A 16,595-nucleotide genomic window follows, 5' to 3' on the forward strand; every position below is an offset into this window, starting at 1 on the left:
TGGGCAGGTAAGATGTGCATGGATCAGGGAGGTACTGTAGAGCATATAAGTTGGCCACCAATACCATATTGGGTGATGCCTGAAATAAATATCGAGCTTGGTTTTCTTCAGGGAAAAGATAAGTGGGAAGTGGCACTAAAAATAGAGGAATATCTTAATTCAATTAGTGGGAGTACAATGATTGTTTATACAGATGGATCTAGAGATCCAGTTAGTGGGAGAGCTGGATTTGGGGTGTATGTGGAGCAGTTAGGGTTGGAAATTGGTCGGCGTATTTCTAATGGAAGCTCTGTCCTCACTGCTGAATTAATGGCAATTTTATGGGCTCTATGGTGGATTGAGGAAGTCAAACCTAGAGAAGTCATTATCTGCTCTGATTCTACAGGTGCTCTAGAAAATTTGAAAGTAGGAAAATCTAAAGCCCGACCTGATATTGTAAATGACATCTTGAATGTGGTTTTTAGAACTAGGTTTATTTGCAACATCAGTTTTTGCTGGGTTCCCGGGCATGTTGGGGTGAGGGGGAACGGACGAGTGGATAATATTGCAAAAGAGAGCTTAGGAAGAGAAGTAGATGTCCATGTATCATTACGGAGAGTGGAATTGAGAGAAAGAATTAAAGAGGGCTTAATAAAAGAATGGCAGAGAGGGTGGGAAAACGAAATTAGAGGCAGACACTACTTTTCTATACAACCCAAAGTTAGGAAGAGATGTTTATGTAACATTTTGTCCCGCAGGGACTCAGTTAAAATGTGCAGATTGAGGTTGGGGCACTGTGGATTAAATTATTCTTTGTGCATAGTATGTTTCGGGCTTGTGTGAATGTGGGAGTGTTGAGACAGTGGGGCATGTTTTCCTGGAGTGCAGAAGGTATAGGGCAGAAAGAAATGTACTCGTTAATAAACTGTCAGGACTTGGAGTTGAGGCTTTTTCTGTTTTATCTTTGTTTGGGCACAGTGACGAGCATAAACTGATCTCCAAGGCAGTCCTTCAATTCTTGCATGACACAGGACTGTATGTAAGAATTTAGTTCAAACTTTGACCTGTGGAGGGCAGTAATACGCTCATAAGCGTCCACACTGCCGGAATCTTACAAGAAGAAGAAGAAGAAGAAGAAGACAACAGAGAAGCTCGATAGAACACACGAGGAAAGATTAACAGATAAGAAAACCCAGACACCATAAAAAAATTATCAGCTGTATTTGATGTCAGATTGTGCGCCACTGCCTGCTTTGTTTACAATTTTATTAGGCTCTAATTGGCCAACGTGGCTTTACGGTTAGGGTCATATCGCTGCCAGGTGTTTTGACATGCTCTTGACAAAGCTTGATAGCGTGTGTTTGCGTTTTCATGTGGACAGATTTTTTTTTTAAATGAAGGAGGAAAACTCCGGTTATAAAAATACCTGTGTCTGTGTGGACTAGGCTTAAGTGTAAGTTCATAGTAACCTGAGCTACCACATCTAAATTTACCCATCAACTAACTTAACTGCCGAAGAGCTGCACGTGGCTTGCAACATTTTAAGTTGGCTTACTCTACCCAAACCTACAGTACATGACTGTTTGCTAAGTTAATTAACGTCAGTCTAGCTAATGTAAACATTGCCAACTATTTTTTAGTTTTTGCTTGATTCTGTTTTGACCAACAATAGTGCATTGATTGACAACTGTAGATTGACATTTACCTCTCCTCCACTCTGTGAGGCAAGAGCCTGCAAGACTTAAAAATCAGGCAAAAACAGTGTGCAACATGTTTCAGCGTCGTCAAGGTAACGTGATGATGTGGCAAAGGGCTGTCTCATCCCAGTTTACAGTATTTTGAGCCCTTGCAGCCTCATTCACTCAATCACTTTCCAGGTGACATCAGTAAAGTCTCTGAGGGTTCAGCATAGACTGGGGTTCAGGGCTTAGGGTTTGGGGGGGGCCAGTGACAGTACAGGTATTAACACTTCAGTTTGAATATACTAAATGTACAAAACATTTTATGAACTTATTAAAACACATTCTTCTATATTTATCAGGATTTGGTGAAGTTTCAACAAAAAAAATTTAAATATAATTTCAACCTGCTTACATCTTTTAAAAATGCACAGAATACCAGTACACCCCAGCATTATCTTTGACTTTGGCCAGCAGAGCACACCATGTTTTGCACTCTTGAGTTTGGTCATTTTATTATCTGTTATTTTGGTCTATTTGGTATTGGGGTTCTGTCTTGTCTATCATCTAGTGTTCAGTAACCTGTGTCATGTCTTTTACCCCAGTAATCCCTCTGCATGTCTGTGTCTCGTTAGTCTCATTATTATCACCTGTGTACCTCCTCCCAGCTCGTTAACGCGTGTGTGTGTCCTTGCTTGTTTCCCCTTAGTCTTTGTCTGGTCATTGTCGCGTTGTCTGCCTTGCTCGTCATGTCTCCATGTGTTGTTTGGATTTCCTTGTTTTTGGACTCTGTTTATCAGTCACTCTGCCAGTAAGTGTTCTCGCTTTTTGTTTGCTACAATAAACCCTTTTTGAACTATACCTTCTCTTCCCTGTGTCCTGCGTTTGGGTCCACCAACCTGCCTCACCACACACTTGTGACAATCACATCACCTCACCTAAATCACATAACATCTCATCACAACACATTACAACAGAAAATAACTTAACATCACAGTGCACCACAACAAGTCACAACACAGCACATCAATATATTGTGAGAATTTTGTCAAAGTTGATTGATATCCCTGAAAATGTCATTTACCAAACTTCAGTTTACATCATCATGTAAATTAATAGAATTTTAGGTTGTGTTTTGTTTTTGAGAATTCAGCAACTTATCTTGGTTGAGTGAGTTTATGTTCAACTGACGTTCGTGACTAAATGTTCTGATCATGACGTGGTTCTCCGTCATATCTCACCATTAGGCATTTCAGACAAATCTGCTTTGTGTCTTCACAACAGCTCTTTATGGCTTTATAAAGGTTTAATAGGCTACTTAAATTGCCCTATATTAAGTCATCCTAAATAAAAACACACAACTTGCAGTCGGTAAGTTGTATCTGCCATAGATACAGACAGATAGGCTAGAGTTAGCGGTTTATCAGAAAGTACTAATTGCTGTCAACAAGGGAGTCACTTTGTGTAGAAAAGTGGTGGGGACATAAGGGCTCAGAATAGGTGTGTGACGATATACTACGTGACGAGAACAGTATTTCGAAAAAATATTTGATGGTGAAATATGCAAGTGGGGGTCCTCCCCCGAAATATTCTGATCATTAAACTCTTAATGCATTCTGGAGACACTTTCGGTACACATTTATGGTGAAAATGTTATTTATATGAAGGGAAAAACGATAGCAGATGAAAATATAAAAATGTAAAGGAATATAATGCAGTAAGCAGTTGCTTGTTTTGTTTTAAGTTTTTTTGGACAATGCACATTTGTTGCTTCTATATTTAAACTGTTTTCTTATTGTGTAAATAAACATTTCTCAAAGGTTAAATATTAGATTAAATTATTTATTATTTAACATTTCTTGTTGCAAGCTGTTTTTCAGAACATGTTTAACAAATGCTTTCAAATAGTGATGGGGACATCCTGATTTTCACATGACACCTATGGCTGTCAAACCTTTTAATGTCCCACCCCATCCAGGCTATGATTGGTCGGTTCATGAAAAGGGACACTGACACATTACGTTATGCTCACTGCTGCATGAAACGCACCTGAGCTTCTCCTGAGCTTCTCCCTCGCCTGTCTCCGTCGACAGAGATTAGCTGGCAGGCGAGAACGTGAACAGGTGAGTGTAACATATCAGAGAACCTGATGTGGAGAGGGCAGAAAAGAGTACTGGCAGCTTGTGAGAAGTGCCAGTATGCAAGAAAAAGTCCTCATGCGCCAAAAAGTAAAATATATAACTGCCAGTACTGATATGTAAAGGGGCCCCCACCTCTCCTACACACCATATGTATAAGATGCAGACTGTCTCTTTTTAGTGTTTTTTAATCTCTGATTTTGCGTCTCTTTGTTTTGAGTGTCTTTACGGAGATTTTGCATCTCTTCTTTTTGGTCAATTTGTGTCATTTTCAGCCTCTTTGTAGTCATGTTTTGTCTCTTTGTAGTTGCTTTGCATCTCTGTTAGTTTTGCATTTATTTTAAAATTGTTTTGCATCTCTTTGTCATAATTTTTAGTCTCTTTGTAGTTGTTTTTTACTTTCCAAAGACAAACAGTCGCTTCAAACAGTGGCTCTGGCCTACATGCCTCAGTAATATTTTCATAGCTTCAGCACTCAATTTCATCCGTCTGTGGTTACATGCAAGTGAAATGTGGCAAATCAGTGTATGAAAAAAAGAATACTAAGTTATTGGTTCACTTCACCAACAGTAACTTTTTTGGTTCTTTCAAGGGCTCAGTTCAGGACATTATTAAAAACGGATTATTGTGAATGATGATTACTTTGTCTGTCTTGAGTGTGTTTGTATGCTTTTGACACAGAAAATTTGTTGTGATGAATGGGTGAAGTTTGGCAACAGCTGTTACATACATTGGATAGAAAAGTCTATACACCCCTGTAAAAATGCCAGGTTCTTATGATGTAAAATAATGAGACAAAGAAATCATGTCAGAACTTCTTCCACCTTTAATGTGACCTATAATGTGAACAATTCAATAGAAAAACAAACTGAAATCTTCGAGGGGGAAAATAAAAACCTTACAATAACCTGGTTGCATAAGTGTGCACGCCCTCTTATAACTCGGGATGTGGCTGTGTTCAGAATTAACCAATCACATTCAAATACAGGTTAACTAGAAGTCATTACACACCTGCCATCATTTAAAGCAACTCTGATTAATCACAAATAAAGTTCAGCTGTTCTAGTAGGATTTTCCTGATATTTTCTTAGTTGCATCTCCAAGCAAAAGCCGTGGTCCGCAGAGAGCTTTCAAAGCTTTTCTCATTGTTGAAAGACATAAGTCAGGAGACAGGTACAAAATAATTTCCAAAGGTTAGATATACCTGGTTACCCTAAATTGTCCTTAGGTGTGAGTGTGAGCGTGAGTGGTTGTTTGCCTATGTGTGGCCCTGCGATGGACTGGTGACCTGTCCAGGGTGTACCCCGCCTTGCGCCAGATGTCAGCTGGGATTGGCTCCAGCCCCCCCCCGCGACCCTGTACGCAGGATAAGCGGTTGACGATGGATGGATGGATGGATGAATTAGATATACCATGGAACACAGTGAAGACAGTCATCATCAAGTGGAGAAAATATGGCACAACTGTGACTTTACCAAGAACTGGACGTCCCTCCAAAATTGATGAAAAGACGAAAGAAAACTGGTCAGGGAGGCTTCCAAGAGGCCTACAGCAACATTAAAGGAACTGCAGGAATTTCTACTACTGGCTGTGTGGTACATGTGACTATCTCCCGTATTCTTCATATGAATGGGCTATAGGGAGGGTGGCAAGACGGAAGGCTTTTCTTACAAAGAAAAACTTCCAAGCACGGCGGAAATTTGCAAAAACAAACATCAAGTCCCCCAAAAGCATGTGGGAAAATGTGTTATGGTCTGATGAAACCAAGGTAGAACTTTTTGGCCATAATTCCTAAAGGTATGTTTGGCGCAAGGAACACCATACCCACAGTGAAGCATGGTGGTGGCAGCATCATGCTTTGGGGCTGTTTTTCTTCATCTGGAACCGGGGCCTTAGTCAGGGTGGTGGGAATTATGAACAGTTCCAAATACCAGGCAATTTTGGCACAAAACCTTCAGGCATCAGTTAGAAAGCTGAAGATGAAGAGGAAGTTCACCTTTCAGCACGACAACAACCCAAAGCACACATCCACAAAAGCATGGCTTCACCAGAAGAAGATTAATGTTTAGGAATGGCCCGGCCAGAGCCCAGACCTGAATCCAACTGAACATCTGTGGGGTGATCTGAAGAGGGCTGTGCACAGGCGATGTCCTCGCAATCTGACAGATTTGGAGCGCTTTTGCAAAGAAGAGTGGACAAATATTGTCACGTCAAGATGTGCCATGCTAATAGACTCCTACCCACAAAGACTGACTTCTTTAGTAAAATCAAAAGGTGCTTCAACAAAGTATTAGTCTAAGGGTGTGCACACTTATGCAACCAGGTTATTTGAGGGTTTTTATTTTTAATTTTTCCCCCTCAAAGATTTCAATTTGTTTTTCAATTGAATTGTTCACATTATAGGTCACATTAATGGTGGAAAAAGTTCTGACACGATTTATCTTTGTCTCATTATTTTAAATCATAAGAACCTGGCATTTTAACAGGGGTGTGTAGACTTTTTCTATCCACTGTATCTATTGAAAAGATGACCTGGGAGATCAGACAGGAGTGTCAGACGAAAGGAGCTGATCTGGTGATCATCAATAGTGAAGAGGAACAGGTGAGAGGGAGGGTTCTAGTGATGACAAATTAACTCAGTTTTGAAATCAATTTGTATGTTTATTAATCCGAGCATGTAGATTGCTAAACTAAGTGCATGGGCAGACTGATAAACATTCATACATTTACCTTCAATATTTTTAGTTTAACATCTTGTGCTGTAGTTTTACTTTCACTTTTTTTTTTTTATTGTTTTGTGTTGCTCGTATTCATTATAATGTTTCACTTGTTTATCATACTCACTGTAATATTCTAAGATCTTAAAATAGTCAGCATCTTTATGTAATTTCAAAAGAATAGAATAAATAGTATGTTATTACAATTTCTAATGATATGTCAAATTGTTTGCTTTGATTTAGTTTATTGACAGCAATCTAATATGTAAAATACAACATCTCAGACTTTATTGAGGATAGAATATTAAAGTCCTGGACTTGTTTCTATTGATGTCCCTGTTTTTTTGACAATCTTCAGACATACGTACTGTGTGCATTCTGTCTCAAAATCATATTCCTTTTTGCCACTGCCACCAAGTTATTTCTTCCAGAGAAGAGTGATTGTATCTTAAAGGAGCAACTGAACTTGTCCTTCCAGTCAATTATATTTTCACCTTGCTGCTGTGATGTTGTAGCATCCCTGTTGTGTGTGCCTATTCGTCTCAGGTGCCAATTCCAGAAGCAAACAACTCATTAACACAATTAAAATGTAAAGACTCCAGAGTAAGCCAAGATCAAAGTGATTTTCTTCAGAGCTCCTTTAGTGTGAGAAGATGGACTGCCATTCTTCTGACTTGCAGAAACAAATTACTTGCAAATATAGACTCTTTCAGTAGTATTTCACTGAAATTTGGCCATTTGTTATGAATACCTAAAACAAGAGACCTCTCAGCACTTGGTATGTCTGATTATCTCTTGGTCTGTCTGTCTCATTTCTTGACTTTGTCCTGACTGTGTCTACCTCACCCGCCCTGCTTCCTGAGTCTATGATTCCACAGTTACAACGGACAACAACAAACTGACAGAAGAATGAGAGGCATTGACAGAAAAGTATAATGATGATGTTGTTGTTGTTGTGTATTATCATAGAATCTGTTTTTATTCACAACTGTTTTACATGTAAACCTCTTGCAAAAGCACATGTACATAATATAATGTTCTGGAGCTGATACTATGAAATGATAAATGGATCTTTCTCACAGAGCCAAAGCCGCTTGGCTCCACAGGGGGCATCATTCCAGCTGCCCAGCACTGTGTGGCGGTGATACATGTTGTTAGGACCACCACGATCCGGCTGGTCCGACTGCCAAAACTTAAATGACAGAAAAATGATGGAGGCCAGGGAGAGATAAGCAAGTTTAATATACACATATACAGTATTTTTCCTTCCAAAACTGAAATGTGTGTTTTGCTAACTTGTGAGGACTAAAGTAGTGGAGATGATGGTATGTTGGCTAATTCAACTGTTTAATGAAAAAACCTGCAGCCTAATCATTTTGTGTGAGCCAAGTAGAAGTCTTTACACGGATCAACTTGGTACTTATGACCATGTAACAAGCCAGGATACGGTTGGCTGGGTCTACATTGTCTTTAGTCGAACTGGGCTGGGTAAGGCCCCGCTGTATTGCCACTGAGAAAAATGGGTTGGTTTTTTTAAGGAAGATGATCCTGGCAACTGTGAAGGGCAGGGGAAAATACCATGTATTCGTATTCCTTTCAACTTTTTATTTGGGGTCGCATGATGCTGCTGCATGTATTCTCTTTTTAACCGTATGCATAGTTATATGTATTTCCTTTTATGCATGTATTTATTAACTGTGTCATAGCTAAATGAAAAACGTATGTCAATTAATGCAGATAATTGCCAAATAAACAAATAAAATCATAACACAAAACAAAGTCAAGAGGTGCATTGCGTTTCATTGACTGCCAGTGCTAAATACAAAGCACTTCATTAGTTTTTGTGAAGAGGTGCAAAGGGGAATTTTTCTTTTTGGGGACATAATCTCTATAGCCTAGCACTGCATACGCAGCATATATTTCTGTGATACTAAGGTCTTATTGAGTCAACATGTCTGGCAGAAAGATTCAGGGTCATTCTAAAAGGCTTACTGTTTGGTCAGCACAGATCCATCCACCCATTTGAAGCTCCCAGCTGTGTCATACAGACCAATCCAGAACAAGAGTTCAGCATTCCCATCCAGACAGTACAACGCCCTCTGTTGATTGAGATCATGAAAAATGAAACTTCAATTTTCAAAAACTTCAATAAATGAAGTTCATCAAGAATGGCATACACACATGGGTGCACAAAGACCTAGACAGAGCTTTACTTTACTTACCGGTTTCTGTTCACTGCGATCACCACCAGGTCAGCATCTTTACTCTGACAGTATCTTCTGCTGTCCTCCCATGTTTTATTCTCAGTGGAGAGGAAGTAAAATCTGGAGTTGATCTTCCTCCAGTCCACAGGACACTGCTGAGAGGACCCACAACCACTCAGCTCTGGAGGAAAAATAAACAAACACATTAGAGATTAGATCCCATTTTGATGGAGAGCTATAAGTACAAAAATATACAAATTAGTGCTTAAAATTTTTAATCGCATGATTTTCTTGCGATTAATCGCATTTTTGAATAATGAATTCTAATGTAGTGTATTGCGTACTTTTAATTTAAATGTACTGCTATATACACAAGTGCAATAACATGTGGTTTGCAAACACTTTAAACAAATAATCAGATTTTTACCAGCAGCATTCCCTTTACACAGTAGCAATAAAATATTCTTGTAAATCTCGACTTACACAATAAAATCAAATGTAAAACCAAAACTATTTGCCACTGCCAGGGCATTACCTTTTATCTAGCTTGTTAAAACAAATTAAAGTCCATAGCCACAATCATAACATCATAACAGGCTGTTACGAGGTTGTGTGGTGTGTGGACAGAGAGGACCCAAATGCAGCACTCTGAGGGAAGGAGGTTTATTGAGGGAAAAAGGGTGAGAGGGACTGGAGTGGAGGGAGAGGAGGACGTCAGGGAAACGCAGGCACGGGGAACCAAGGAGCCTGGAGGCCAGGGAGCTGGGGAACACTGGGGCCGAGGTAGCGAGGAGCGGTGGGAGGACAGGGAGGACGCCGTGGGGGAGGTCCGAGGAGGAGAGGGCCGGTGGATGAGCCCAGCCGACTGAACGGAGGACGAGGGTGAGTGTACCTGGGAGGGAAACAGAGAGACAGGGTTAGAGATAACAGAGACAAGGCATGGGGTAAATGTGAGAATAAAACAAGAAACAGGAGAGCCTGAACGTGGGGGTGGCACCGGGTATGGAGCAACGACAATCAAGCGAGGATGGTGTGGAGAACCAGGGTTGAAATACAGGCAGGCATGAGGCGATTACTGGCAGGTGTGGCAGGCTGACGAGGTGGCTGATGAGATGCAGGTGCAGGTAGTTGGCTGGGCTCAGGAGCAGAGGGAGAGAGAGAGCACACAGGGGAGAAAACACAGGGAGGCAGGCAGGGAACAGAAAACCAAGGAAAAAGCGGAATAACTGATAAAAAGGAGAAAAAACCAGGACACTCACCGTCAGCCGGGCTGCCACCACAACACAGGCACCGTCTGAGCAACAGGTTAACATATATAAATACACCAGCCCGCCAGTTGGTAAAGTTGAATTGTCTTGAACTTTTTGTAAGCGATGTGCAGCACAAATCAAGAGAGAACGAAGAGAGACTGATCCTCACTGTTTGTGAGTTTCCAGAATCTATTACTGTTCACTAAATAGGACATCAACACGAGGGAATTCGCACGGCAGAGCATCCCCGCATAACTAGATGAAGGCCAATCAGGTAAAGTTATGTAGCCTATAATTTTAACTTGAGTTACATAGGCTACAGCTGTGTAGCGCACTGAAGCCGTTACCATTCTTACTTTCAATAGAGCGCCTGCCATTTACTCGCGAGCGCGGTCTCCCACACAAGGCGTCCGAAGCCTCCCTCCACTGCTTATTTGGGTTGGTGATTTGCTGGCTGATCAACATCCCACCCTTTCTGTGACCCCTGGTTATGTTTAGGAAATCAAAAAACTTTGGTTAAGGTTAGGCAAAGATAGTGGTTTTTATAATATATTGAAAAGTAAATTATGTCTCATGCTTCAAGTTAGCACTGATTATCTCAGCATTTAACTAAGAGCACAGTCTTTAGCCTACCAAACCTTCACCAAGTGCTTTGAGTGCCTGAATATAACAATAACCATTGCATTGCGAGTGAGTATTGTTAACACATTTATACAATGTCAGTGAATGTTTTGCAGATACGTTCAGTGTCAACATTTTGTGACTTTATACATTTATCAAAATTGGAAGTCTGATTTTAGTGTTATTTCCAGCTAAAAAAATAAAATCACTTGATGATAGTTTACAATTACTATATCAACCTGTGTTGTTTAACAGTATACAATAAAATTATGTGTTTCTTTTGCATCCCCACTGCATTTCTGCTCATGACTGGGTTGCTCATTAATATAATCCGATATCTCTATTTGCTGCATATTTGGGTTGAGGGTATAGTCTTATCAGTGAACTTTGAGTTTCTTTTGATGCGTGTCTTTGTAAAGGGTTAGCTAATACACTCATTACAACATGGTTAACAGATTTTAAAACAGAGGAAGAAACAAGTATGTGGACATACAAAATACATCACAGTAAGTAAGTTACACTTGACTTACTGAAAGAATATCTATTTATATATGAAAAGAATATCTACTTTTAATACATGCAATTTCTTCATCTTCCTTTTAACTTTGTAGTATACTGTGTATAATACTCAGTCCCATTAAAAGCTGTCTTCATGCACCTATGGAGAAAAAAAGCATTGAAAGGGTCAATAGAAATGTGTTTGTGTGGTAAAAGAGCAGGCATGAGTCAGTGTGCAAGAATACAAATGAATCACTTAATTCATATTGTATTGCGTGATGTTAAAATGTGTAACACACTCTCCATTATTGCACATCACCAAATTAACTATGTGAAACAGTCACATAAACTGGAGAGGAAAACTGATAACACAGTGCTAACACTGCACCTTGAAAAGCAGGAGTCAGATGCATATATAAATTCAACTTGCACTGGCATTTTACAGATCATTGTGTAGACTTAAAAACAAACACACACACACACACACACACACACACACACACACACACAATTAGTAAAACTGGCTAACATCCGAAATTAACATTTTCATCATATGACATCCCACATCTTATTTTTCATTGCGACTTCATCATATCACCCTCAGCTCACTCTACAAAACTGTGTACACATTGTCTGAAATAAGTGCGAGGCGAGCAAGTTATATCTTGTTTTTATAAGTGTCTGCTGTGGATGGAGGCTTATGTTTTCAGTCCAAAAATGTCCAATTGTATTCAAGGATAAACTGATTAGAATTTGGTTGTCAGATGTCAGTGGTCCACGTCACTGTGACCTCACAAAGAATATTTTTGGCCATAACTAGAATAGATTACCATTTTTCACATATGGCCACATTTGATTCAAAGGTCACAGTGACCTCGAAATTACCTTGACAAACACATTTTTGGCCATAACTCAGTTTTCTCCCATCTTGACAAAATAGTCAAGTATATGTATACCTGTTTAGCCAATAAATTCAGTTCAACAATGTATATTCACTGGAATCATATGTATCATCAATACAGTTACAAGTTCCATTTAGCAAAAAAATGCACTTTATACATTTTATTCAATTCCTTCCAAGTATTCACTACACACAAGTCTGGACAGACTTGGATAAAATGCAACCAGACTGTTTGGCTGAGGCAAACAACCCCAGGCCGGTAATTCTAGTTTATAAATGTCAGTTTATGTTCAGGAAATGACATAAGCATGAGTATGTCATGCTTTCGTGGTTTCACATGCTTTAAATTGCTCATTATTTAATTTCCTTTGACATTTAACTCGAACTTCATCTTCTTCTGTCACGCGAACTGCAAGTCTTGGTTATAATTTGTTACTGTGGCAGGAAGCAAAAGGATGGAATGAAAAACACCGGTTTACAAGACCTGACAAAAAAGGTTTAGATGACAGCTTCATAACTGATAACCATTATAAAGTAAATAAATAAAGTAACTTTATACTTTTGTAGCATACTTCTGCTTTTTGTTAGGAACCAGATTAGTGTCCAGCTTTGGCAACAATGTTGCCTTTACAAGTGATGACATTTTGTGTTACAACATAGCACTTATTATTGTGATTCTCTTGTCACATGGTTACATGACAAAGGAGAGGAACAATCCCTTTTATTTTGATGTCACATCTACTTATATAAGCAATATGTATTATTACAATATACTTCACTGTCCAATATTTTCAGGCAGATCGATTTTGATTTAAAAAAAATTTTAATGGCTCAGAGCCTCTAGATATCCACTCCTCTCAATGTAATGTTTTAACAAAGCCAGATGTGTGCTGTGTTTTTATGTCATATTTTAGCAGTAATTTTAATATGCACACGTATCCCTAATTCCATATTCCTCTGATCTTCATTTTTTTGTATGATCTATTGATGAAATTAAATGGACAAATTGTAAAAATTTTAAACTTAAGGCACAACAACTGTAGGAGAGTTCTGAATGATGTTTTCAAGTGTATTAGTTGTGTAATATTAAAGAAACAGAAATGATGAAAGGACTGTTCTGCAAAGGAGAGCGTTCAGTTCATCTGTAGAAGTTCATTCATAATTCAAAAAAAGAGAATTGTATAAAATGTGCTTGTTTTAAAGAATAAGAAAATATGTGATACAGTGGTGTGGATTAAATTATATGTAATTTAAGGCCTGGGTTTGTTTAGCAAAAATAACTTAATAGAGAAATAACTTAATATAGTCAACTTTAAAGATTTTCCACTTTATGGGTAACCAAAGATCTAAAGCTTTAGTATGGAGAAGTTGTTCAAGTCTAGGAAAAATGAGGAAGCAAACATATAAAAAGAAGTGGATTACACATCATTGTCACTCTTAGAAAACAAATTCTCCATCACTGTTGTCACTCTCCAGTCAGTGGGCAAAATATGGTGAGGTTTGTCTATAAAGAGCAATCTGAGATCACTATGGACTATGTTAATCTACCTGATGCCTCAGCCAAGAGTAACAACCTAAAGAGTGGTTCTAGGGACGACGGTGGAGTGACTGCTGCAGTGCCTGGTGAGACAGAAAACTTACAGTTTAAAAAACATTTTAAGTTTTACCCATGAAAGTATTATGAATAAAAATGTTATTGTTTAAAAAAGCTAATACACTGTTTTTCGCATATATTTAAAAATGTATAAATATTATTTGCTTTGATGTGATATTTAGTCAGTCATTTTGCACTGTTTTTTTTTTTTTTTACTTTGTTTAATCTACATGATGAAGTACACAATGGTTTTTGGAACGCATTTTGTGCAGGACTTGTGTCAAAACCCTGATGCCAGGTCACAGGGCCCACATACAGTCCTACCAAAATGCCAAGAGCAGAATCTTCCTGATAACACTGTAAACCTACTTCTTGTGTTTGTCTGATTTCTGCACTCAGGGAGAAAACTCTACAAAGTGGTTGCTGTGAGCTTTGGGCTCCTGTGTATCCTACAAGCTGCTCTCAATATTTCCCTGCGTCTGGCTCACTGTGAGTCAATTAAAACTGTGTCTTTCTCTATGTTTGCTCTGTGTTTCCTAAGACTTTTTTGAAATTCTCTATTATAAGACCAGAAAATGGATCTGGCTATCACCACAATCTTATTTTATCATTGCATAAGAATTTGTGATTAAGTGAAATTCATACATAGACACAAGTTTGGGGAAGTTTAGAATCAGGAACAATTACGAGGCATAATAACAGCACTAGAAAGTTATTGTATTATGTAAGATTAGGTAAGAAGAGGACGGTTCTTTCCAGTTACTTAATTTATCATATTTTGTCATACGTAAGTCAAAACTTTCAGCCTTAAACCTACTTATAGTCCAGAATACATTAAATCAAACATAGTTGGATCACGTTTGTTCCCCAATATCCACATGTCAAGGAGTCCTTGACAAGATACTGAACCCCAAAGTGCTCCCACTGCATGGTGGCAAAATCATTAGTTTAATGTAATGTAATACTTGACACATCAATTATCAATTAAGTATTTCCACTCTTTCAGACCACTCTGAAATGAAGGCCAGCTGCAAAAACCTGACTGAAGATCCTGACGAGCTGAAAAGGAAACTGACTAACACTGGTAAGTATGAGGATGTAATTCTTCATACCAATAATGAGAGCTTGCAGCACATTCAGGGCAATCTTGGGCAAAACTGGGTATTACAAACAGTATATCAGATTATATTATATCAGAGATATACAGATAAAAGCACATAATAAATCTTGTCAATGACAAACGGACTGATATGATGATCTACTGTTGTACAGTGTATCAGACTTTAAGGTTATAGTGGGGTTTTATTTTGGGGCAGAGACTGTACATACAATTCAGAAGAACGGTGTTTGTTTGTTTCCAATCTTTATGGCACATTCACTTTTTGTATACATGTTCTCCTCATATCAATCATATGTTTTTCCTCCAATGCCACTTTTAAGTAGCCTATAGAAAAGGCCCTCGTGCCAGATGGAATCAAAGGCTTTTTGGAAGTCAACAAAACAGGCATATACCTTTCTTTTCTTCATTTTTAATTCTTGATCAAATACACAATAATCACATACACTGTCTATTTTTATTTGACTTTCTGCACATTCCAAACTAACAAACACCGAAAGTGTTCCTACTGCATGTTGGCAAAATTGTTAGTTTAATGTAATGTAATTCTCAATGAAGTATGTCAACTCTTTCAGACTGTTCTGGAATAAAGGCCAGCTGCAAGAACCTGACTGAAGATACTGACGAGCTGAAGAGAAAACTGTCTAACTTTGGTAACTACAAGGATGTAACTCGTCATACTAATATTGAGAGCTTACATCCAGAGACACATTCAGTGCAATCTGGGGGGAAACTGGGTATTACATAGAGTATATTAGAATATATTATATTAGAAATTGGTGTTTAAAAATGTTCATCCTTCACTGTTTACATACATAACATAAGCAGAATATTGAAAACACCTCTCAATATGATGCAGTCCAGTACAGCACGGTCTGTAACTACCTGTAACCTCAGGGCTAAAACATAATTTAATAAATACTTCTATGAAAGTGTCAAAAAGAACTGAACGTTAGACTTTTTAAATGTAGACTTTGTGGCAGAGCAGGTGGATTGCATTAGACTATACAGGTGTAAAGTGGCTGCTGACTTTTATTTTGAGCTTTAAAATGCTTAATTTACCATTGGTGTTTCTTAATTAATATTCACATTTTTAAATTGGTCAATTTATTAATGGAAAATAATTAAACACTGTTAAAGGAAGTAAATAAATTATTATTTTGGTGGAAAAACTTGAGGCTCGTTTTGATTCTCTTGATTTTATTTCCTAATTCCTGAGATATTAAGGTTCTCTTTGTTTTTATCCATAACAGATCAGTATTTCCAACAAGGTTGGGTGTATTTCCGTCCCAGTTTCTATTACCTTTCTTCTGTCAAGAAATCCTGGCAAGAAAGTAGAGAAGACTGTCTGCAAAGAGGTGCAGATCTGGTGATTATCAACAGCAAAGAAGAACAGGTGTGTGTATTAATTTGTGAATTAGTATGAGTTTGAGGTTAAGAGAGACAATAATAAGAGTAATTGTAAATAAATGTAAATAAATGTGATGTGTAGGATGAATTGTAATCAGTTCCATTCTATTGATTACTGCTTTTCACTGTAAATAAGGAATTCATAAGAAAAATCCGCACGCTCATGTGGATTGGACTGACAGAAGGAGAAAGGAAAGAAATGTGGAAATGGGTGGATGGCACTCCACTGACAAAAAGGTTCACGCATTTCTCTTTAATTCAAATTCAATGCTGAAACTAAAGGCCTTTCAGCTTCTTTTAGTTTTTTACGTTAGATTAATAAATTAATCAATATTAAATTACAAGGAACATTTTATTTTGCTAATGAGACCTGGTCACATTCCAGCATATTGTTGTCTATCAAATGCTTCTTGGGTTGTGTTCTTTGTTTAAAGATAATTTGTTTTTTATGGTTTCAGCTACTGGGGCCCTGAGGAGCCCAATGCCT

At 38.2% G+C, this 16,595-nt stretch overlaps 1 protein-coding gene and 1 long non-coding RNA gene across 4 annotated transcripts in view; one reads left to right on the plus strand and one right to left on the minus strand.

The window, feature by feature from the left end:
* The window catches only part of prkcaa (protein kinase C, alpha, a), a 178,428-nt gene that overhangs the window by 74,286 nt on the left and 87,547 nt on the right, over window positions 1-16,595 (plus strand). The window lies entirely within an intron of this gene.
* Window positions 7,470-9,314, minus strand: LOC123969202. The gene is made up of 4 exons (XR_006824675.1): window positions 9,253-9,314; window positions 8,736-8,898; window positions 8,506-8,612; window positions 7,470-7,705 (listed from the first exon to the last, which is right to left on the minus strand). It is a non-coding gene; the product is annotated as an uncharacterized LOC123969202 (long non-coding RNA).

Source organism: Micropterus dolomieu, linkage group LG04 (genome assembly GCF_021292245.1).
Source record: "Micropterus dolomieu isolate WLL.071019.BEF.003 ecotype Adirondacks linkage group LG04, ASM2129224v1, whole genome shotgun sequence".
Taxonomy (NCBI): domain Eukaryota; kingdom Metazoa; phylum Chordata; class Actinopteri; order Centrarchiformes; family Centrarchidae; genus Micropterus; species Micropterus dolomieu.